This window comes from Mastomys coucha, unplaced genomic scaffold (genome assembly GCF_008632895.1).
Source record: "Mastomys coucha isolate ucsf_1 unplaced genomic scaffold, UCSF_Mcou_1 pScaffold16, whole genome shotgun sequence".
NCBI lineage: Eukaryota > Metazoa > Chordata > Mammalia > Rodentia > Muridae > Mastomys > Mastomys coucha.
In genome coordinates this window covers 27,989,616-28,012,733 of record NW_022196898.1, presented here as the reverse complement: position 1 = coordinate 28,012,733, position 23,118 = coordinate 27,989,616, and the positions used below count along the sequence as shown (strand labels likewise).

The 23,118-nt window shown below is 41.4% G+C and overlaps 1 pseudogene; it reads left to right on the top strand.

Moving 5' to 3' along the window:
• Positions 1-8,787: 8,787 nt before the first annotated feature.
• LOC116094395 overlaps positions 8,788-23,118 on the top strand; it is a 41,791-nt pseudogene continuing 27,460 nt past the window's right edge.

Sequence of the window (23,118 nt, the reverse complement as noted above, 5' to 3'; positions counted from 1 at the left end):
TTCAACCAGTGTTCCCCTGAAAAACATCATTTGACATAACTGACATTCTAATGAAATCAGAAGTTTCTACTGCAGGCTAGGGGCATGGTTCAGTAGTAGAGGCACTTTCCAGCACGCTTGAAACTTGATGACTTGAGTTCAACCTCTGGAACCCACATGGTAGAAATAACTGACTCCAGCAAATTTTCCTTTGATGTTCTCTCTCTCTCTCTCTCTCTCTCTCTCTCTCTCTCTCTCTCTCTCTCTCTCATATACACCATATACACACAGACATACACAAATATAAAAATAATCTAAAAAGTGAAAGAGCAGCCCCTGGGGCTGATCAGCATTTCTTTGGTCCTACAGTGTTTCCCTCCTATGCAGAATATGGGGTGTTACATAGTTTCCAATCTTGATCTTGGTCTTGTGCTGGAATCAGGTCTTTCTTCCTTGAGGAGAGGAGAGGTGTTGAAGAGCTGTTATGGGGCTCTTGCATCTTGCAATGGACTCATTGTCTAATTCCTCACCTGAAAAGGTCGTTCATAGCACTGAAGAACCTGGCTGCAAGATGAACTCTTGAAGTGGTTGAGTGTCTCCATCTGTGGACCATGGTCTCTGGCATTCTCACAACTGTGGCAATAAAACCTCTAGAGCACCAGTGCTGAGAATGAGGGCCTGCAAGTTGTCTGGCTTGAAGGCCACCTACCACCTTTACCAGCCTGAAGAACCATTGGTACTCATCACGTACCTTTCCGAATTACAGACCAGTAGCCATGCACACTGACAATCCTAACTGTAAACACAAGATCTCACCTGACCTGCAGGTTTCCTGGAAGGAGGGAGGAGATGACCTTTGTAGCCATACTGGGTGGGGAATTAAGATTTAGCATGTCTTAGGGAATTGTAGTTTCGGAGCCTTCCTAATTGGCACTACATGTATTTGGGAATGGTTGCTTGGGAAGTGCCTTTTAAAAGCATTTATCATGACAATTTTGGCTTATCTTTTTCCCCTCTAGAGTCTTTGCTAAGCTGCCACAGGCTATTAATTTGTTTGGATTTAGAAATAGAATATTTGAAACTGGGCTTTGTGCCAAATGATCTCCACTAAAACCACGATTAACCTAAAGACCTCATTCCCAGGGATAAGGATACATGAATGCTCTCCTTTAGCTGTGAGGTTTCAGGACATAGCAGGATACTATGGGTCAGGTCTCTAATTAGTCAGTGCAGTTCCTAACCAGGGGCAACTAGCAGTCTCCTCCAACTTGGGTCTTCTCTTCCAGAAATAACTTGCTTCTAATATCTCCCTCCCAAATGCTTTCCTGTGACTTCCCAGGTTCACATGGGGGAGAGATTATAGAAGGAACACAGTACTATAGTGAAGACACCAAAGCCTTTGAAGACTATCTGTTTTGAGTCCTGGCTCCACCAATGGCTGGCCTCTGACTTTAGTAGCTACCACTGTAAAGTGGATTTTCTGGAAGTAGACAATGAGAGCAAATGACACAAAACATTGGGAAATCAGCATAAAGGAAGACGAAGCAATCAGAGGACTAAAGCATGACACAGGCCTGACAGTCTTGGCCAATCTATAGGGAGCTCTGAAGTGTATGCATTTATATTCTTATGTGTGAAGGTAGGGGTAGGGGAGAAGGTAGGGTGGAGTTGGGATAGAGCATGCATGTTAAGGCAGGCATATGGAGATCAGAGGACAACTTTGTGGAGTCAATCTTTTCCTACTACCTTTATAAGTGTTTTTGGGATCAAATCAAGCTCAGGTCATCAGGCTTACAAGGCAAGTGCCTTTATCCTCTGAGCCATCTTGCTTACCTTGACTTGCTTTGAGGTTAAAAAAGATCTTGAGGGAGCCAACAGTTGGAATGTTTTTAGAAAGGAGTCTTGGAGGGCATTTCCAACACAGTTATCTGACTTGTACTCAGTTTCCTCATTTTTCCAGTAAGAAGAGTTTACTTCATCGGGTGTTGTAGTGATGGAATGGATTACAGATTATTACAAGTATAGGAGTACCCCCCTTTTAAAAAAGACATATATGTCTCAGGCTGGCCTGGAACTTGGTATGTAGCCCAGGCTGCTTTGGTATTCAACCTTAGCCTTTTGAATTATAGGTACGTATCTCTATGTCTGGCTAACTCAAGCTCTTTAGTTTTTTTTCTTATTTATTTACGTATTTATTTCTTTATATGTGACTCCATGTGCCATGGTGTATGTGTGGAGGTCAGAGGACAATTTGAATGAGCAGATTCTTTTTTCCCTACCATGTACATTTTAGGGATCAAACTCAGGTTAGCTTAATGGCAACCGCCTTTCCTTTCTGAGCCATCTTTTTTCCCCCTTTTTCTTTTCTTTTCTTTTTCTTCTTCTTCTTTTTTTTTTACCCAGACTAAGTTCTTTTTTTATTTCTTTATTTTTATTTTTTATTTTTTAAACCTTTATTGCATTATGATGAGAAAAGTTACATGATTTCAATTTATCTGAATTTGTTAACATTTAGAAACATATTTTAAGTAAATAGAATTAAATCACATTCTTGTTTCCCTTTTGTACCCCAACTCCTCCCAGAGACCTCCCTTCAATACCTACAATACCTTTTTTGTCATATTCCTTAAAATTTATAAAATATTATAACAATAAAAATAAATATTATAAAAGTTGTTTGATATAAAACAACAATCAATTTAACAGTCTTATGTAGCTGCTCATCTACAGCAATAGTGAAAATACATCTTTCTCAATATAAATTTTAAATAACTCCAAACATATTAACTGTATACTTCAAAATAATACATCACTATTGGTATTTTCTTAAATGAACATAAATATATAGTCTTTTTGTTTGTTTTGTATTTAGTAGAGTTTAAAATCTTGGCTGTGGTACAAGCCCAAAATAAGACCAATTTTTAGACATTGGACTTCATTGTAATAAGGCTGTACTTCAATGACCCTCACATCACCAAAGGATTTTACCTCCATCATAGCTAAGTTGAGAGTTGATAGTTCTGCTGCACCAAGAAATGAATTGTAGGCTTGATTTTTGGATACAGACTTCCTGCTATGGTCAAAGCTATTTGACTTGTGTGAGTGACTTTATTTTCAGCTCAGAGAGAACAGGTTACATTCGTTTAAGAAATGGTGTGTGTATTAAGATGGTCTATCCATAAAGTCATTCACCAACTGTTTCAATGAACGATGGTTCTGCTTTGGAGGGTGGCACAGACAGTAGGCAAGGGTAAGAATTTGGTTCATTAGCTGTGATAATTTGGAAAAGCATTCATCTCAGAGAAAGAGTAACTTTTAAAGTCCTCCTCTTCAAACTTGATAAAAGAGTTACAAATGTCAAGCAAAGCACTCAGTCTCTCTCTTTGTTGTTTCCTTACAAGCAACCTCCCTAGTTAATCGTCTATGTTTCTTTTGGGTATATAAATACTTTTGAAATATATAAGCTGTTCTGAAAACCATAGTATAGTGTAAAGACATGAAATAAACACTAGTACTAATAGAGAGGCTGAGATAGGAGAAGCAAGATTTCAAGAACCTTATGTTGTACACAGCCAGACACTGTCACAAACAAACAAGTTGAAAGTATATATAGATTGTATAATGTTGGACCTATAGCTCCAATTACCAAATTAGAGAGACCATTGGATGACAATCAACAAATTTCTAATTCCTCTTATTATTGGATTTCAATTAGGATCTGTTGGTATTATTAATTTTCATATTAATACATTAAGAAAAAGCAATTGTCATCTCCTGTTGTTTTTGTTGTTAGAGGTGGAATTAGGTTTGTGTGGATTTGTTGAAAGATTACCTTCTTGCTTCTTCTAGGGTATAGTTTTGCTTCTTATGTTGATGTTTTTCATCTATTATCCTTTGTTGGGCTAGATTTGTGGAAAGATATTGTGTAAATTTGCTTTATCATGGAATATCTTGTTTTCTCCATCTATGGTAATTGAGAGTTTTGCTGGATATAGTAGCCTGGGCTGGCATTTGTGTTCTTGTAGAGTCTGTTTGACATCTGCCCAGGATCTTCTAGCTTTCATAGTCTCTGGTGAGAAGTCTGGTGTAATTCTGATAGGCCTGCCTTTAGATGTTACTTGACTTTTTTCCCTTACTGTTTTTAAAATTCTTTCTTTGTTTAGTGCATTTGGTGTTTTGATTATTATGTGACGGGAGGAATTTCTTTTCTGGCCCTGACTATTTGGAGTTCTGTAGGCTTCTTGTATGTTCGTGGGCATCTCTTTCTTTAGGTTAGGGAAGTTTTCTTCTATAATTTTGTTGAAGATATTTGCTGGCCCATTACATTGGGAATCTTCACTCTCTTCTACACCTATTATCCTTAGGTTTGGTCTTCTCAGTGTGTCCTGGATTTCCTGAATGTTTTGGCTTAGGAGATTTTGGTTTTTGCATTTTCTTTCACTGTTGTGTCAATGTTTTTTATGGTGTCTTCTGCCCCTGAGATTCTCTCTTCTATCTCTTGTATTCTGTTGGTGATGTTTGCATCTATGACTTCTGATTTCTTTCCTAGGTTTTGAATGGCCAGGGTTGTCTCTCTTTCTGTTTTCTTTATTGTTTCTATTTCCATTTTTAGATTCTGGATGGTTTTGCTCATTTCCTTCATCTGTTTGATTGTGTTTTCTCGTAGTTCTTTAAGGGATTTTTGTGTTTCCTCTTTAAGAGCTTTTAGCTCTTTACCTGTGTCCTGTATTTCTTTGAGGCTGCTATTTATGTCTTTCTTAAAGTCCTGTATCATCATCATGATAAGTGACTTTAGATCTGAATCCTGCTTTTCCAGTGTGATGGTGTGTCCAGGACTTGCTATTTTGGGAGAATTGGGTTCTGATGATGCCAAGTGACCTTGGTTTGTGTTGTTTATTTTCTTACTCTTGCTCCCGCCATCTGGTTATCTCTAGTGCTACCTGCCCTTGCTAAATCTGACTGGAGCCTGTCCTTCCTGTGATCCTGGTTGTGTAAGAACTCCTCAGAGTCAAGCTGTCTCTGTGATCCTGTGATTCTGGGATCCTGTGATCCTGGGCTTGTTAGATCACCTGGGAGTGGGGCTTCCTCTGTGTGTTGTGGGACTGGCTGCGGAGCTTGTGCCCAAGGTCTGCTCAGGACACCAACCCAGACAGACCAGAAGGAATCCAAGTCACTGGGCTGGTGGAGTTCCTGTGTGCCTGGTCCCGCTGGTTCCAGTTACTCCCAGTGTTGGGACAGATGTTGGTTCCTCCTCACCTTTGATTCTGGGTGTGTCAGAGCACCTGGAAGTGGAGCTTCCTTTGGGTATTGTGGGACTGGCTGCAGAGCTTGTGCCCAAGGTCTGCTCTCTGATCCTGGGTGTGTCAGAGCACCTGGGAGTAGAGGTTCCTCTGGGTGTTGTGGGACTGGCTGTGGAGCTTGCACCCAAGGTCTGCTCTGGACACCAGTCCAGACAGACCAGGCAGATTAAATTCTTGATATATAACTTACTGATAATTATATATAGAAATCTCCAAAGAAAACTGGAGATGGGCTGGTGAGATGGAGCCATGGTTAAAGGCACTTCTGGTCTTGTAGGGGACCCAGTTTGGTTCTCAGGACTCACATGGTAGTGCCCAAGCATCTTTAACTCCAGTACCAGAGGATGCAGTTCTTTATGGCCTCTGTAAGCACTTGGCATGCACACAGTGCATATATATACCTGCAAGCAGTACACCAATAAAGTAAAAATTAAAAATAAATAAATCTTATAAAAGAAAGGTAGCGAATTTAGTATTTCTCAAAGTTCAGCATGTACCAAAACCAACATCACAAATTGCTAGGCAGTATCTATAGTTTATGATGATGTAGTCTTGAGTGGACCTTGAGAATTTACCCCACTAACACATGCCCAAGGGATGCTAATGTTGCTTGGTGTGCACCACACTTTTGGGCTCTTCTAGGAGTAACTGACTGATACTCAGGTTTAACAGCAGGGATTAACATCTGACTTTCCACTGTAGCAGGCCGGCAGTCACTTGGCATTGAAATGACTTCCTCAGAGCTGCTGTTCTATCAGAGGATAGAATAACTCTGTTTGCACTGGAATTTTTCAAATGCAGTTAATAGGATCCCTAACACCTGAATCAGGACATTTATTTCATGAGTTCCCCTAGGTAATTGCTTTTATGGAATAATTCCTGGTGGTACTTTCTCTTTTTCAGTGCCCCTGGGGATGGCTGAGATAAAAGACAAGTGTTTTGCCATAAAGTTTAATTGAGAAGGTTAATTAAGAGAAAATACCACGCAGCATATATCAAACTTTAATGTAGTTTGCAAATGGAGGTCATGAGAACCCCTGAATCACCTGAGACTGTGGAGCCTAGTCTACATCGCATCTACAGATGTCATTGTGTTATGGCTTTACTGTCTGTCCTTGAGACACAGGGAGTAAGTGGCTTGCCTTTGTGTTTACCCTCCAGGGTAGATGGGATTTCCATCTCCCAACACTTGCTCCACACTGGGCTCCTTTTCCAGGAGTCATTAGCTTTCTCGGTTTTTCCTTAGGTTCACCACTGCAAGCACCAAATGCTGAGTTAAAAGAAGCAGGTACAGCTTTGCTCAATGGCGACCTCCTCTGTGGATGCAAGGTAAGCCTCATGTTTGTTAAGGCCATTTTCATGACTGTTCTAGGAGACACACAAGTGGACTTTGCAGTCTTGTACCCTTGCTTGTCACTGTGTCATGGAACTCTTGGCTGGTTCTGCCAATAGGTCAGTGTTGTGGTTTGTATATGTTTAGTCTTTGGGAAGTAACACTATTAGGTATGGTTGTGGTATAAGTGTGGCCTTGTTTGAGTGAGGGCACCACTGTGGGAGTGGGCTTTGAGATCCTATGCTCAGGCTCCACCCAGTATATGGAAGAGAGTCCCCTCCTGGCTGCCTTTGGATCAAGATGTAGAACTCTCAGCTCCTTCTCCACCACCAGATCTGCCTGGATTCTGCCATGCTTCCCACCATGACGATAATGGAGTGAGCCTCTGAAACTGTAAGCCAGTTCCAATTATATGTTGTCCTGCCTTGGTCATGGTGTCTCTTCACAGCAATAAAATCCTAAGACAGTGGGGAAGAGAATCTTGCTTGGGGATGTCATTCTACCTTTTCTTTTGTGCTTCCTGAGTGTTGGAGGTCTTTTATCATTTTTCAAAGCCACTGCCCCTTACCAGTCTCCCTGAAGAAACTGACATTGTACACATTTGTTTTTGTAATTCCATTATATAAAGGGCATCTTTGAGGGGGCATAAGGACAAGGCATGTGCATGCATCTCTTTTGGTGTTGTTCACCTTCACATTTAAAATCCCAGCAGATGCTCAGTGGAAGGTCGGAGGACCTAATTTTCAAATGTGCTGAATAGCTCAGGCTAGCTAAGTGACTGAGGGTGAAGGGAGAATCTAATGAGTCTTCTAACTGATCTTTAGACACTTCAGCTTGCTCTTCAATTTTCGATTGTTGGTTTCATAATGTTTACAAAGAAGCCCATATGACAATAGGATAGACTGCATAATGTGTGGTGGCCAGTGTGGAAAGAAGTTGTGGGCCCTTATTTAAAAAATTACTCAGAATTTTAGAATTGAACCATTTAAGAATTGAACTTTAGAGCATGGGGTTCATGTGATAACCCATGAAGCCATTTCTGGGTGTCATGATAGTCCATGGCCATTTGTGTCATTGATTCTTGGGTCAAAGTCTTAGAATAACTTCCCTCTTCAAATGTTGTGTGATGTCCAAGATGTCAGGCCTTTCTACTGTTCTACCCCTTTATCATTTGCTAAGACCTTGGTAAACCAGGAGAATCTGTGCTCCTTTGGCTGCTATTTAAGGCTCTTTGGGGCTGCTATACCTTTCATAGAATTGTAACTGTTCTCTAAACTTAATAGGGTTGGCTGGAAACTATTTCTTAGGAGTTAATACTATATAAAGAATTGTCTTCAGACAATAATCTTTTCAGACAGACTGTTATGTACCTAATGCATGTAAAGGGATTTCAATTTCACTTTTGGTCTGAACTTTTGCTCACTGGGGAGGAAACCAAGAGCAGGATTGAAGAACTGGCCATCACTTATGCAGCCTATGATCTTGACATGCCCTGGGCTGCTGTGCATGTACCATGCACTCTGTGAGTCAACAGAGTGGAGCCAGGATTCTTATCTGGAAATTGAAAAGCAATTAACACATGGGCTTAGGTCTTCTTTAACAAGCTGCCAGACACATACTAAAAGCCGAAGGACAAGCTAAGGTGAGGTGAGTGACAGCTGGCAAGCATCCTCTTGCTCTTACAGCATCGGCTGTAATTTGGCACCTGTCAATTTTAGATAGCGTCCTGAGGCTGAGCAGTAAAGACATAAACACAGAAACTATGCATGCAGAGGTTGGCTCTCTGGTTAAGTACTCTAGTTATCCAGTTTTTCAGAAAGAAAAAAGCCCTGTCATACCGTGCTTTACCTAACGGTAAAATGAATCACAAAGGACCCCGGAGACACTAGATATTGATTCTGTTATCCCAGTCATCCATCCTCTTTGTTGTGGCATTAAAAAAAAAAGCAGTTCATACAAAATAAACATGTTCTGTAATTTTACTGAAAATTTGAAGGCAGTTATATAAGGCACAGACATAGTTTAGTGGTAGGGTTCTTGCCTAGACCGACCCTGGGTTTGATCATAGTGTCATAAAAATGGAACAGTTAACCCCAAGGAAAACAATCATTGCACAAGTTTTACAGAAAGGAAACTGGGGAGATGACTCTGGGTTACAGTGCTTGCTTCCTAAGCATGAACTCCGACACTCAGATCTCCAGTCCCCATGTAAATGCCTATGGAGTGCCTATGGAGGCCTCTTCAATTCTAGCCTCAAAGACAGGAGGGAGTGTTGGAAAAAGAACCCAAAGTGTGAAGAGTTTAAGAACACAGGCTCTGGCCAGTATCTTAGAGAAAAAGACAGAAGAGAAAAATAAGGTAAGGGAAGGGAAGATCAAAGTTTTTCTGACTCTGAACTTTGACCGGTGGTTGAGACTGGCTATGGGCAGGAATTCCAGGAAGGAACTCATCTTCCTGAGGGTGGTTCCTTAAGTCAGGTCCCGCTGCCATGAATGAACTCCATGTGTCTCCACCTAGAGGTAGATTCCAGTTTTTACCATAACCTCCTTTCAAAAGTTTCTATGTAAGCCTAACAACATAGCTGTATTCATCAGGGTTCTCTAGCGTAACAGAGTCATAGAATGATGCTCTCTCTACATACAGAAAGAGGATTTATTAGGATGCTTGCCAGGCTGTGGCCCAGGTGATCCAACAATAGCTGGCTGTGAATGGAAGGTGTGAGAATCCAGTAGTTGCCTAGTCCATGAGGCTGGAGGTCTCTTGGGTATACACTGGAATCTTGAAGAAGCAGGCTCTACTGCCAGTGAAGGAATGGACTGTCGTCAAGGTGAGAGCAAGCAGACAAAGAGCAAAGGGTTCTTCTTCTCCATCCTTCTACAGGCTTCCAGCAGAAGGTGTGGGCCAGATTAGATCTGGATTAAAGGCATGTCTTTTCCCAGTTGAGAAGATCTGGATTTAAGGTATGTCTTTCTACCTCAAAGACCCAGACTAGAAGTGGACCTTCCTATTCAAATTAAGCAAACACCCCTCCTAGTTGTGCCTTCTGTTTTTTGCGTGTCAGTTAATTTCAGACGTAGTCAAGCTGATGAGCAAGAACAGCCATCAAAATAGCAAACAGAAGCACTTCGCATCACTCTGTTTCTGGATGATCTGAGGGTTTCCAATGGTTCATAGCAGCTACAAACAGCAGCGTTGCGCCTTGCTTTTGTCTCTTAGCATGTACGGGATACAGATCTGGGAGGGACTACTGGCAATCTTCACTTTGTCTAAGGGGCTTTGTGTTCATACAGCGCACATTGGTCTGCTCTTCCGAATTCTGAGCACTGTGTCATGGGCCACATTAGTGGCACTGCGTAAGCATGGGAAAAAATCCAGTGGTTTAATCCAGATATGGGGGTTTAGACAATTGATTTTTTCTGGTCACTTGAAGATTAGGTAACCGTGAGCCTGGTCGAAAACATTATTCATGGCATGATCATCATCCATTTTAGTTCTGAACATGAGAGATGAATGAGTTGCATTGCTATGCTTATTTTACCTTAGTCCTTCTGTGGTGTTTGTTACTCTATCTTTAGAGTCCAGTGCTAATGGTATTTTGCATTAAAGATTAAACAACAGTTCTAGCATTATTTTACTGTCCAGATTGTGACTAATTTGATGATGGTCTGCCTTAATGAATCCTCATTTTTTTTTAAAACTAGGTACAAAACTGATACATGCCTAGTAAGAATTACATTAAAAAAATCTGAATTTTGATCTTTTCCCAGGCTTCTGGGCTGCTGCAAATCTTTTCCTCTCTCTCCTCCCTCTTCTCTTCCATTCATGGTAGTGGTGGTGTTTTTGAAGTCAGGGCCCCACTGACTTTAGGTAAGCATTCTGCTGCCATGCTGCTTTCTCTGGCCCACCACAATATTCTCTGTGGTGCTGGGCTTTGACTGTGAGGTACTTCTTAACAGCTAGCCACATGTTCATTAGGGGAAATAACCCAGGACTCTGCAAGAGATCACGCTGCCAACATTTCTTAGATACAGGAGTTCCACACATCACAGGAGGAAACCTACCTGTTGTATGACTTTTCCTAGGAAGGTGGGAATAACCACCTATTCACTCCAGGTATGTCACTAATGACATTGTAAAGAAATGATCACTATCATTCAAGTTTAGTTTCCTGAACCTCCTATTGGGATCCTTACCAGAGCACTGGTGACCCAAAGGCATCACCTCAAACCCACCCTGATTGGATGGTGACTCATGAGAGGTGGACCCTGGAGCATCCTGCACAAATCCAGCTGGAAGTGTCTTCTCTCCTCAGGATGGTTTACATATTATGTAATCCTTCAGGGGGCCTTGTAAATCTTGGAACTTTCTGAGCTAGCTTATGAGTCTTATGAGCCTCTCTCCTCCAGAACCTTCAGAAGGGAAGGTTTCAGTTGGGAGGAAAGGGCTGTAGTATATATCCCCCCACTTCATCAAAAAATAGAGGGTCTGTGTTGGATGGTTTTGCCTAACTAATGTAGGCAGGTATTTCGAGGAGTGCTTCCAAGGTAGACTAGGCTGAGCATGCTCAGGTAGGGAGAGGTATTAATCCATTTTCAACTTCCCTTGTTTTCAGGCATGACGACTTCATCAGCACACAAGTCACCTTAAGCATAGGAGAACCTGCAGTCACTTAATTGTGCTGGCAACTGTTGCCCTAGTCAGTTTAGCAAGGTCCAGTGAGAAGATCTTCAAGTCATGCCCCCTGTCAGGAATGCCTGGTCCATTGGATCTTACAGTTCTGCTGCTGTGACTGCACTAATTGTCAATTAGCTAAGGTAGAACTCTCCTGAGGCACTGAACCTTCTTCTTCTAAAGGTTTCTAATTTGCCCATCAATCTTCTTCCTTCTATAACCAGATTAACTTCTCTGTGGCTGAGAAATCCCAGTACACCAGTTTCTTCATGGAGAGTGAACAAAGGAGACTTAGAAGAATTTTCTAGGATGATATTATTCTGCATCTTTACAGTTGTTGTTGTTGTTGTTGTTCTCCTCCTCCTCCTCCTCCTCCTCCTCCTCCTCCTCCTCCTCCTCCTTCTTCTTCTTCTTCTTCTTCTTCTTCTTCTTGCTACCCAGGCAAGTATGAGCACAATCCTTTGTAATTTCCAGACCACTACCACATTTAATGCTTTTTCCTGTCTCTAGGAGACCCAAGTTCCAATCTGAAAATGAAGTATCCTCTCTCAGACCATGCGAAACTGTGAACCATTTCTTCTAGTGATGTTCCTTTGGCATCAAGCTCTCTTAACATGTTTTAAAAAGGTATCCTTATTTCATGCTCACATTTGAAGAACCTGCTCACTAGACACCAATTTCTCAGAGGAAAGTGTTTGTTTTTCTGTGTTTAAAATATAGTTCCTTGAATTCTGTTTGTTGGAGCTTCTGTTGGTAAATCCTTAACCCAGGCTCAGCTTCCTCTGCTTGCTCAGCAGCTTCTCCTCACTCTCTGCTTCTCAGCTGTCTGGACAAAGGCTTCCCTGCTATATATCCTGCTATCCTGTCTTCTGAGTCAGGATCTTGCTATATAGACTAGTCTGGCCTTGAACTCCTAATCATCTAGCCTTAGTCTCCTTAATATGCAGATTACAGAGTATGCCACCATGCCTAGCCATCCACCTCTTTCTATTGCTTGCATTTCAGTACTGAAATTACATGTCATTTGCTTTACTGAGCATAATTATTTCAATTGTTTTATGGTCCTTACCTGCTCATTGCCACACTCAGTCATCTTACTAGTAGACTCTATGGTCATTTTTTTTTTTTCTGTTAGGAATGTAGTCCTATGTCTAGTGCTTGGTTTTGAGCGTTATCCTAGACATGGTTAATGTTTTATATAAATTTGTGAGAGGCAAACCTATTCTATTCTATCTTGGGACCAGCCTCCATCTTGAAAGAAAAAAAAAAGGTCTGAGAACCTGGCCCAAAGCTGAACCCAAGCTACACCCAAGGACCAGGAAGGACCTCACAGTTTGTCCTTGCTCAGAGTTACTCCCCAGCTACATCCTAGCAACAGCTAAGCAAAGATTAGTCTGATTGTTTCAGATGGACTTTCAGGCTTGTGATTGTGTACTGCCTTGCTTCAGAGCACCCACCTGCAGGCTTGCAATAGTCATTCAGTTAGGTACTTGCCAGGCTGGACACCCCCTCACTTACTTCCATTTCCTATAAAACCTTGTCCCGATGAGAGTTTGGGGCTGCTTCCCCAAACAGTTTTGTGGGTCGTCGATGAGTAAGTCCAAACTTGAGTTTGTAATAAAGAGACCCTAATGTGATTACATCAGAAATGGCTTCTTTTGGTCTTTTGGGGGTTCATGAATGCTACCTGGCACAACAGTCATGACTCAGCTGTGTTCCTGTTGGGAGAACTGTATCAGGCAGATTATGTATTTGGACTGGAACTGGCAACTCTTTCTGGTGGCAGCTGTTGCATCTTTGGTTTGGCATACACTCCAGAGGTACACATATTACAGGCTGGAGCCCATGCTGGGTGGTGGCGCAACCCTTTTGAGGTAGGACTTCACTGGAGAAGGTAGGTTCTTGGGAGCATGCCTTTGGAGGGCATCCTTTGCCCCTGTTTCCTGTCCTCCCTCTGCTTCCCTGCTGCTGTGAAGAGAGAAGCATGACTCTGCTCCACCCTCCATTACAATGTTTTGCCTTTAGTAGGTCCAGGAGCCACAGAGCAAGCGTGTATGGAGTGGACCCTCTGAAGCTGTGGTTTAAAATAGGCCTTTCCTCTCTTAAGATGATTTTGCCATAGTGATAGAAGTCTGTCTGTTGCAGAAACTCATGTTTTAGAGCTGCTTCTGCTTTGATTCTATTTCATGTAAACTCACTGTCATGGAAACTGACTGGGGTTCCCAAGGAGAACTGTGTCAGGCTGCTTTGAGTGTAGCACCCCTGTCCTCCCCATTGCATTTTTTACTTTATAATAGGCCACAACTCTTAAAGACTTCACCACATCACAACATGGAGGGGTTAGAACTCAGGTATAACCATGAGGGAGGCACGATGACCACATCATTTCACAAAACATTCTTCCTTTCTTGTTCTCTTTTTGGGTTTGCCTTCCTTTCCAATGTCTATGTTTGTTATGAATACTGACCATAAATAAGTGATTTCCTCTCAGAGTGTAGTGATCTCATCTTGCCCCACTCTCATGTACCTCAAATTAAAAGCTATAAATGTTTGGAATGTGTCCCAGGCAGGGGCGAGTTCTTGTAATCCTTCCCTCAGGGACTGTGTCCTCTCTATTGCTTTCAGTCTTTATTTTATTTCATTTTCCCCATGCTTAACAGGCGTAGGAAGGTCAGGTCAGTAGGGGTTTGCTTTGCTACATTGGATACCGATAATGATTTTATTTTGATAAAGGGATGTGAAGATCATAGTCCTTCCAGAATTTAGAAAGTTTAAGATCTCAATCCAGGGATGGATGCACTGCACATGCACGTGTGGTAAATGTTTGTGTGAGTAAATAAATGAAAATGCTGATCTGGGAGTACACTGACATAGATTCTTTGAGTCAAGGAGATACATGCAAGGTCTTCTGTTAACACAGTTTATGGGACAGAAAGCAGGAAGTGATGGTTTCTGAGTCCTGCATGGTTTTTGCTTGGTGGAGTCTTGGCTTGCTTAAACTAACATTTCTTTTAAGCTCACGCTATTGTTTCTCAGCAGCACAAATCAATAAACCAGAAGAGAAATCTACCGTCAGCTCCGGGACAACAAAATAAACATTCTGTTTGTCATTGTTTCCAAGAAATGGGCTTCAATTGCCAGTTAGATTGCTTGAGTAAATAAGATTGCTTAGCTTCTAGTAAAATAATAGAACAAAGGCTTTGTAGAAAAAGAGTCACTCTCATTTAGGTGTTGCAAGGAACATGAAATATGAACAATAAAAAGTCGATAATTATGAGAAACTAATTTGATTGCCTTTTCTGTAAATAATTCAATTACTAAAGTAGTAGTCCGAAGAAATAGAACAGATGTTTGGTCTAGTATCTCATAAAATATTTTACTTAGCTACGTACAATTGAATTAAAATTGACTTTATGGATGAGATTTCAGGAGCCATGGTGCTATGTGATAGGACTCCAGATTACCCTGAAGATACATTCGCTCCATACTGTCTAACTGAAGCGGAGAATTCACGGAAAATTGGAGAAATGAATCAGTAATAAAGAATTGGAAACCACATATTTATAGAACATCTAAAATATGAGAATATAAATAACACCTTAATGTTTCTCAATACAATATCTACTCCATATTGAATGCAATGAACAGACACCAAAGAAGCAGGGACAGAAGCTATGGTGGCTTTAAACCATGTCCTCAAATTCTTTCTTAGTCTTCCTTAAGAAAGGGTACAGTCAGTTCCTTCCTCCCCTATCATGAATGAAAATAGTCTTGTGACTCACTTCTGAGAAGGAAATAGCAAAATTTCCAATTAGTAACTTCCAAGACCAAGCCATAACTCTAACTTGGATTTCTCAGTTAAGGCGGCCACAGAGATGTTAACAACATCTATTGTGACCCTCCTACAGCTGAGGGCTGATTCTGTCAGACCCCGCCTTGCCACATATAGCTATGCCTCTCTCCAACCTCCTGCTAATAGCCACGCCTCTCTACAAGTTTCTGATGATGAAGCTGCTGATTGGGCCAAGTTGCTGACGGATTTGGGGGAGGGGTTTTGCCATTTCCGGTACCCTTAATTTTTTTCAGGCCCTGAATCCCATTCCAGGAAACCCATTCATATGTGTGGCCGCAGGCGGCTACAATCTGTGTGCTAAGAAAGGTTAATCTTAACTTCAGTACCTGGTTTTCATGTGTATGCATCACATGAACTAATACCACTTAAACTCAATTAGAAGCCATGCCATGGAACCCTGATGGAACACTGCTGAGAGGTCCACGTAGAGGCACTGAGGCCACTGGTGGTAGATTGAGTCGTTCACCACTATACTAATCTGAGCTCATTTTAAGATAATGGGAAAAACTTGGTCAGGTTCTCAGAAGAGCACCTATGCTGGAACCACCCAGTAAAGTACTCTCAAATTCCTATTCCACACAACCTGTGAGGCAGTAGTTATTGTTGCTTTTGAACTATGGTGCTTTAAGAAATTTATTATGCAGCAATAGGAAGTCATATAATTCCAGTCCTGTGAATTCATACTTGGAAATGGCATGGAAGTTTGCCTGGCATGAGTTGTGTTTAATTAAATTATTTAGCTACTATTTTAAGGGTAAGAGCATGATTTCCTCAGATGAAGGCAGACATCTTCCCTGGTTCTCTGTAGCACAGGAGTTTTTGTCTTTTTGAGACAAGTTCTTGCTATGTAGCTCAGGCTGGCATTTGTTATCTTTCTTTGAGGGTTAGCATTGTAGGCACTGTGCAGGTTAGGTTGTTGTCAGGTTGTTGTCAGCTTGAAAAAAGCTAGAGTCACTTTGAAAGACAGATGCTCAACTAAGAAATTGCTTCCATCACCGTAGCCCATAGGCAAGTCTGTGGAGGGTATTTTCTTAATTCAATAAATCATTTAGGAGGGTCCAGTCCACTGTGGGAGGTACCACTCCTGTCCAGATGGTCTTGGGTGGTATAAGAAAGCAAGGTGGACACACTGTAGAGAACAAGCCAGCAAACAGTGTTCCTCATGGTCTCTGATTCTGTTCCTGCCTCCAGGTTTCTGCCTTGAGTTTACTCTGACTTCTCTCAGTGATGTAAGTAACCTGTAAAATGAAATAAACAGTTTCTATCCTAAGTTGGTTTTGGTCATGGTATTGGGGCCCTGGCCCCAGTACTAAAACATCCAAATTAGTAACAAATGGTAAACTGACAAGATTAAAAATTAGACAGTCCACAACCTTGGACACCATTATTCAAACCTGTAATGCAATGGCATGCAAGATATGGCACATACTGCATGCAAAGCACATTTCTTTATTCTTTCTCTTTGAAGTCTTTTATTAAGAAGTAGATGATCCTGGAACACAGGCTGGCTGGCTGGCAAACTACAGAAATTTGGTTCCCACAGGTTGGGAGGCAGGGAAGTCCAAGCTCAAGATGCTTAGGTTTGACCTGAGCAAGCTTCCTGAATCAGGGAATGCTCCCTGGATCAGCAACAGCATCTTCTTACTGTTGCTTTATGAAGGAAGGGGAATGTAGGCTTGGATTTTTTCAAAACCTGTTTTAATTTGGGTTCTTTAACACTTCAACCTCTCTTCTAGCCCATCAACAGAGGTAGGGGAAAAGAAAGGCTAATAGGAAATGGGGGTTGTGAACCTGTTTAGAAATAGTTCTTTGAGAAGATTCCAATCTTTGTTGTCAGGATATCAACAGTCCAGTTCAAAACATCAAACATGATTCATTAGCTGTGAATCCAGAAGAAATTGAGAAGCTCCACCATTTGGCATGAGTCTGAAGAAGTGACAAGAAGCTACTAGAATATCTGAGAAGAATTTTTGGTGAGTTACTCTCTATGAAGTCACAGCAAGTGAATATCAGCAATTTGGTGCAAAGTAAGCTAATTCAAGAGCATTAAAGTCATTAAAGACTAGCAAAGTGGAGCAAGGTGAAGAGCAAGAGCTTCCTCACACTTTCTGAGGTTATATTTATATTCGTTCTAATCATCAGGTATCCTTTCTCATGTCTTCTCACTTTTATCTGCTTCAGCAAAACTTCCTCTTACCTGTGTCTGCTTCAGCAAAACATCACATCACATAACCAAGTCCCCCTTAAAAAAACTATAGATTTCCACTTCAGTGGAGGGAGAGATCTTTGAGGGCATTGTAATGAGGCTATGAATTCCATTCATAAGGGCTTTGGCTTCCTGACCTACTAAGTACCAAAGGCCCGATCTCCCAGTGCCATCACACTGGGCATCGTGGTTTGGATAGTTATCTGTGTCCTCCAGGTCTTTGTAGTCTTGGTTTCCAGAGAAAAGTACTGGGAACTACTGTGGAACAATCAAGGGGGTTTAGACTAATTCTCACCCTGTGGATTATAACCTCTTTGGGTGTGTGTGTGTGTCAAATGACCCTTTCACAGGGGTCACCTAAATCCTTTGGAATATGTGTGTGTGTGTGTTTTCCAAAGGACTTAGGTGACCCCTGTGAAAGGGTCATTTCACACACACACACACACACACACACACACACACACACACACACATGATTCCTAACAGTAGCAACATTACAGTTATGAAAGTTATGAAGTGGCACCAAAAATAATTTTATGGTTGGGGTCACCACAGCATGAGGATGTCTATTAAAGGGTCACAGCATCAGGAAGGTTAAAAACCACTGTCTTAGACCGTAGGGATTGAGGGGGTGTTTCCTTGCTCCTGAGATGACTGCTTGAATTTTCTGGAGCGGGCTGTTGCTGGAGCAAGGGCAGCCTCCTTCAGTTCTCTCTACTTTCTCCCTCAGGAGATTTCACCATTGCTGTCAGCACAGGGGATGTGGCCCTCACTGAGGACTGCTTGGGTATGTATGCTCTTTAGATTTTGAACCTCCAAATGTGAGCAAAATAGAACTACTTGTCTTCTTAAGTTAGTGTGTTTCTAGCATTTTATTGCTGTGACAGTACAATTTTAATATATGAATTTTAGAGAGCTAGTCATTCATTATATTATAGAGCTATCTTTATTTGGATTTTACCCAGTATTCCAGATTCTGCAACATACAGGATGGGTGATTTTTTCTTTTTACTTTTTAACTATGCCCTCTTCTCTTAAAAACCAAGGGGGATTTATCCACAGCTCTTTGGAAAGAAAACATCAGAACTCATTCTGACTTCTTTGGTGGGCATGCAGAGGCTGACAATTGACCTTCTGACATCTGCTTCCTTTAATGCCTTTAATGTCTGTGCCATATAGCCTCCTCAAAGTACTTCAAGTTCACTTCAGATCACTTCAGACTTTTCAGTACCCGGACACACTATACAGCATCAATGGCTCCTGTATATGATGGGACTGTTTTTGGGGAAGACGATATTAAAGTCTTTTTTCTTACACACGATAAGGAAAACTCATTAAGGTAATGGGCCAATCATAGAATCTGATGTCTCCGCTGTGATGTGTCCCTGGAGCTGTGGTGTCTGATGTAATGAAAGTCTGAGGTGATGGTGTTTATAAACCTGGTGCTAAGGGCTTCTGTGGTCCTCTCTGGCTACTGGGGACTGACTCAGTTTTCCTGTGCTCCCATAGGATGATAAGAGAACCATTCTTCTCAGTGCCCTCATGGGCCTGTGACTTGTTTGTGGGGAGCCACTGAGAGACAGGTCAGGAAAACCCAGAGAAGGGCAGGCACAGATGGTAGAATTGCAGTTTGTGCTTGCTGCATGCCTCACCTCAGGTGCTTGCCAGGATGTCTCAATCTCAGAGGCTTTTGAGAAGCAAGAGGCGACTACAGGCACACGGGAAGCAGAACAAATATGTTAAATGCAAAGATATTTACTTTGCATCTCAGACTGAGAAATGCCCAAATCCCACCAGGGAACAGAAGGGAACTTCCAGCCTCTTATGAGAGCAAAGCAGGGAAAGTGAAGTGATTTTCAAAAATCTGCCTTAACCTCCTGGTTCAGCTGTTGTTTCCCTGAGGGCAAGACAGGGAGTTTATCTTTCTTCTTATACAGAAGTACATTCTCAGACGGAGTCTACCTTGGCTCTGTCAATAAATATGCAGTGATAGCATGCGTATTTGCAATGTGAGGACAGGTTTGGAAACCAGGACGTGTGGATCGGCAGTGGAGAGCATGCCTTGGCCATCTCCAGGCAATCTGTGCGTCTGCTAGGATAGGCTCCTGCTTTGATGATGTGGAGCTGGTTTTGCTAGGTATGCACCGAAGAGAGAGCAGAGAGACCAAGCGTTCACATTTGGGCTGGGGGCTTAAGCTTCAGTCCTGTGCTATGCTGCCTTACCTACAGGATACTGACCTCTAGGGCAAGTTTTTAATCTCTTTGTGACAATTTCTTCTTTTTTTGAAAAGTTATAATAATATTTACTTCATAGTTTTGGAAAGCTTCAGACTGTCTCTGATTTATTGAAAAGCATGGGCATTTGTTACACTCAAAGGTTCAGGAACTCAGAAATTGGTGTTGTAGCTATGCTGCCCACCAGCTTTTTTTTTTGATTATTGACGAGATCCTTCACTTCTATATTGGCACTCAGCCCTTTATCTATGAAGCCAAGCTCCATTCCTGTTGAAAAGTCTACTATTCTATGTCCTGAATTTATTTATTTATTTTATGTATATGAGTACACTCTAGCTGTCTTCAAACACAAGAGAAGAGACATCAGATCTCATTATCAATGGTTGTGAGCCACCATGTGGTTGCTGGAAATTGAACTCAGGACCTCTGGAAGAGCAGTCAGTGCTCTTAACCCCTGAGCCATCTCTCCAGGCCCAGTATATGGAATTCATAGTTAAGCCTTAAGGATGCTGTGGACATGACCACCCACTTCATGACATCATCTGTGGGAGGTACTCAGAGTTGTTTGCTCCTCTCTCAGAATCTGAAAGTGTGAGATGTGTGTGGGTTATCTTGGACCCTGCAGTTTGTTTCCACTGGCATCTGCACAGAAAGAGGGAAGAGTCAGGCTCTTGTCAACCATGCAATGGCTTTCCATCAAAAACGAAAACTTCATGGTCCACACCATGTAGAGCATGGCTAACATTAAGATTAGGAAATATCTGTCCTTTGATCAGAAGAGAGGAAAAGCCAAAGATTTAAAAATAACAGTGAAGCTTATCAGCTATAGAGACCCATTCGAGTATGTAGCTGAGATGTGGGTTATTAAGCAAACTTTACTGATACCCCCAAGGAGGGAATTGGGAAACAGAGTAACTGAGCCAAGGACTAAGAAAAATATTTTTAGTAAGACAAATTCTACAATATTTAGGCAATTTATGCCTTGCGAACTTGGAGAAAGTTTAAATTTTCAAGTTGGGTAGAAAAGAGCTGTAGCCAAAGGGTCACCCCACTTCACTGAAAGAATGAACAGTCTTCTGATGTGTAGCTTCAATCAGTGCTTGGTATCTTTAGGATTCTTAAAAACATGTTTCCATTTCCATTCTCCTTTTATTCTTTAGGTAGAGCCAGAGATGTATTTCAAGTGTGACCTTAGCTTCTGTTAGTAGCTTTGAGCTCTTTGCAAAGAAAACATTGCTGAAAGGGGCCAAAAAGTAAGAAGTCATTATGGATTTGCAAATATTTCATCAAAGGTCTAAGGGTCACTGGAACACTGGAAACTAGGAGAAAGAAAAAAAATTAAAAGAAAAAGAATTAATATCAATTCAAGCTTTAAGAGAAAATACACAGGTAAGCAGAAAAATGCAATGAAATTAGTTTATCACAAGGGTCGTGCTATTACAAGAGTTATGTCCAGTTGAAAGACTTTGCAAGGGGAAGATGCATTGCAGAATGTAAAAAGGACAGTTGTGATATGACTTTAAAATGGATAAAGCTGCGAGTTTACTGTTCTCTGACAGCCTAATTTTCAAAACCCAGGCAAGGTCTTCACTGTTAAGCAATTCACGGAGACCCCTTTCAAAAGCCCAGGATAGTGTGTATTCAGTTTGAAGCATTTCACGCTAGGAAGATGAAGGCAAACAGAGATGGGAATTCAGAGTTTAAAAACATACATACACTCAAAAATATTTCAGGGTCTAGGGAGGATTGACTTTTCAAGGGAAAGTATGAATAAATAGAATAAATAATAGCTTGGTTTGCAAAGTCTAAAGAGAGGGAGACAATTCAATATGTGCCTAAAATTTAACTGTAAAATTGCAAAGTAGTAGGTGCTGCCTCCTTCTGCCTCATTTAGATTTTACCATCTTTTTAGTGATCAGGGTGGTTTCTCAGTTCACATAAAGGTGCAGGCATTTATTTATTGGTATATTCTATATATGAAACATTTTGAAAGCATATACACAGCACACCCATCCACACAGCCCAGGCCTTTCCTTTCTTTACTCTGTATTCTTTGTATGTTATCACTGTTGATGTTTTTTTTCCCCCTATACTGACAATTGTACCCAAGGCTTTGAGTGTGCTTTTAGACGTCTCTGTCAGTGAGCCATATCCCAGCCCTCATTTCAGAGATATTTGAAACTAGCTTCCACAGTGTCTCCCAAAGACTTCCCTTGCTTGGCTGAACTCAAGGTTGCCAGTCCTGTTTTGCTAAAGCCAACTGCTGTAAAATCCTCAGAGATACCCATCATGGTCTTTCCAAAGTCTCACTTTTGCTTATTGTGAGCTACTGAGGGGAGCAGTGGTGGAGGAGAGATTGTAGTTTGGTCTATACAGTTGGGATCATGGACGTGACTTGGACGGAACTCAACAAAGAAAACAGAATAAATTATTTAATACACAGGGACAGGTAAGAAGCTCAAAATATATAGATTTAATATTGTTGCAGCTTAGAGGAGACAGTTTCCTCCCATTTCTGAGTTATTACCTGGCTACTAGCTTCCTTACATAATTTCAAGCCTTTCTCATAGCACATCTACCAGAAAAAAAAAAAAAGCTATTCAATGGATAAATGCTGGTTCTTTTACAGATGGATCAGTGCAAAGACAGGATGTTGATTCCTGAGACGGTGGGATGTTTCTAACTTTATTTAAAAGGCTTTCTGGCTGTGTGAGCCATAGATTGCTTTGTGCCATGGTTGGGTAGCTATGTATGTTCCATCAATGAGAGCATTCAGCCGAGGAGTTAAGCAAATGTTGTTTTCTGCTGCCAGCTGGCTTTCAAAACGTGCAAAGCCCATGTTTATTGCCAGCTAGTATTTTTCAAGAAAATATAAAAATTATCATTGTCTCTATAAGTATGAGCCTACTGAATCAACGCTTGTGAGCATAGACTGGAGAAAAAATGTTTTCCTTGGCTCTGGGTTTAATCATTTTACAGCGAGAATGTTTTCTTAAAAATACGGGTTGAATGCAATAAAACATAAATGCAAAAACGGTTTTAATATAAGCCATCTCAATCAAGTAAAGGTGTTCCCTCAAACAACAGCTACAGCTTGATAACGGGAATTAAAAGTTGACCAAGACAGGATTAGAAGTACAGTAACATCCTCGTGTGACCAGCAGGGGTCACTCAGCCACCAGGAAACAAAGAGGAGGCGTGGCATGTTCTCTGGCAGGAAACAGTGGAAGTACACACAGAACTCTGCCTAAACTCAGACCCTAGACAATCACGCTTCACTTCCCACAGTTTGTGGTCTTTGCTGGGTGGGAGAAGGAAACCCCAGCCTGCACCCGGGTCCTGCTACCTTTAGGGGGTGAATCATGGAGTCACAAAGCCTGCATAGAGGCATAAATGATTCTGAGAAGACGGAGAGAGAGACTGCCTCTGCCTCTTTTTTTTTTCTTTTTTCTTTTCTTTTTCTTTTTTCTTTTTCTTTTTTTTTGAGATTGGGTGCTATTGATCTAAATCTGAAGACCCATAACACAGCTTCCAGACTTTT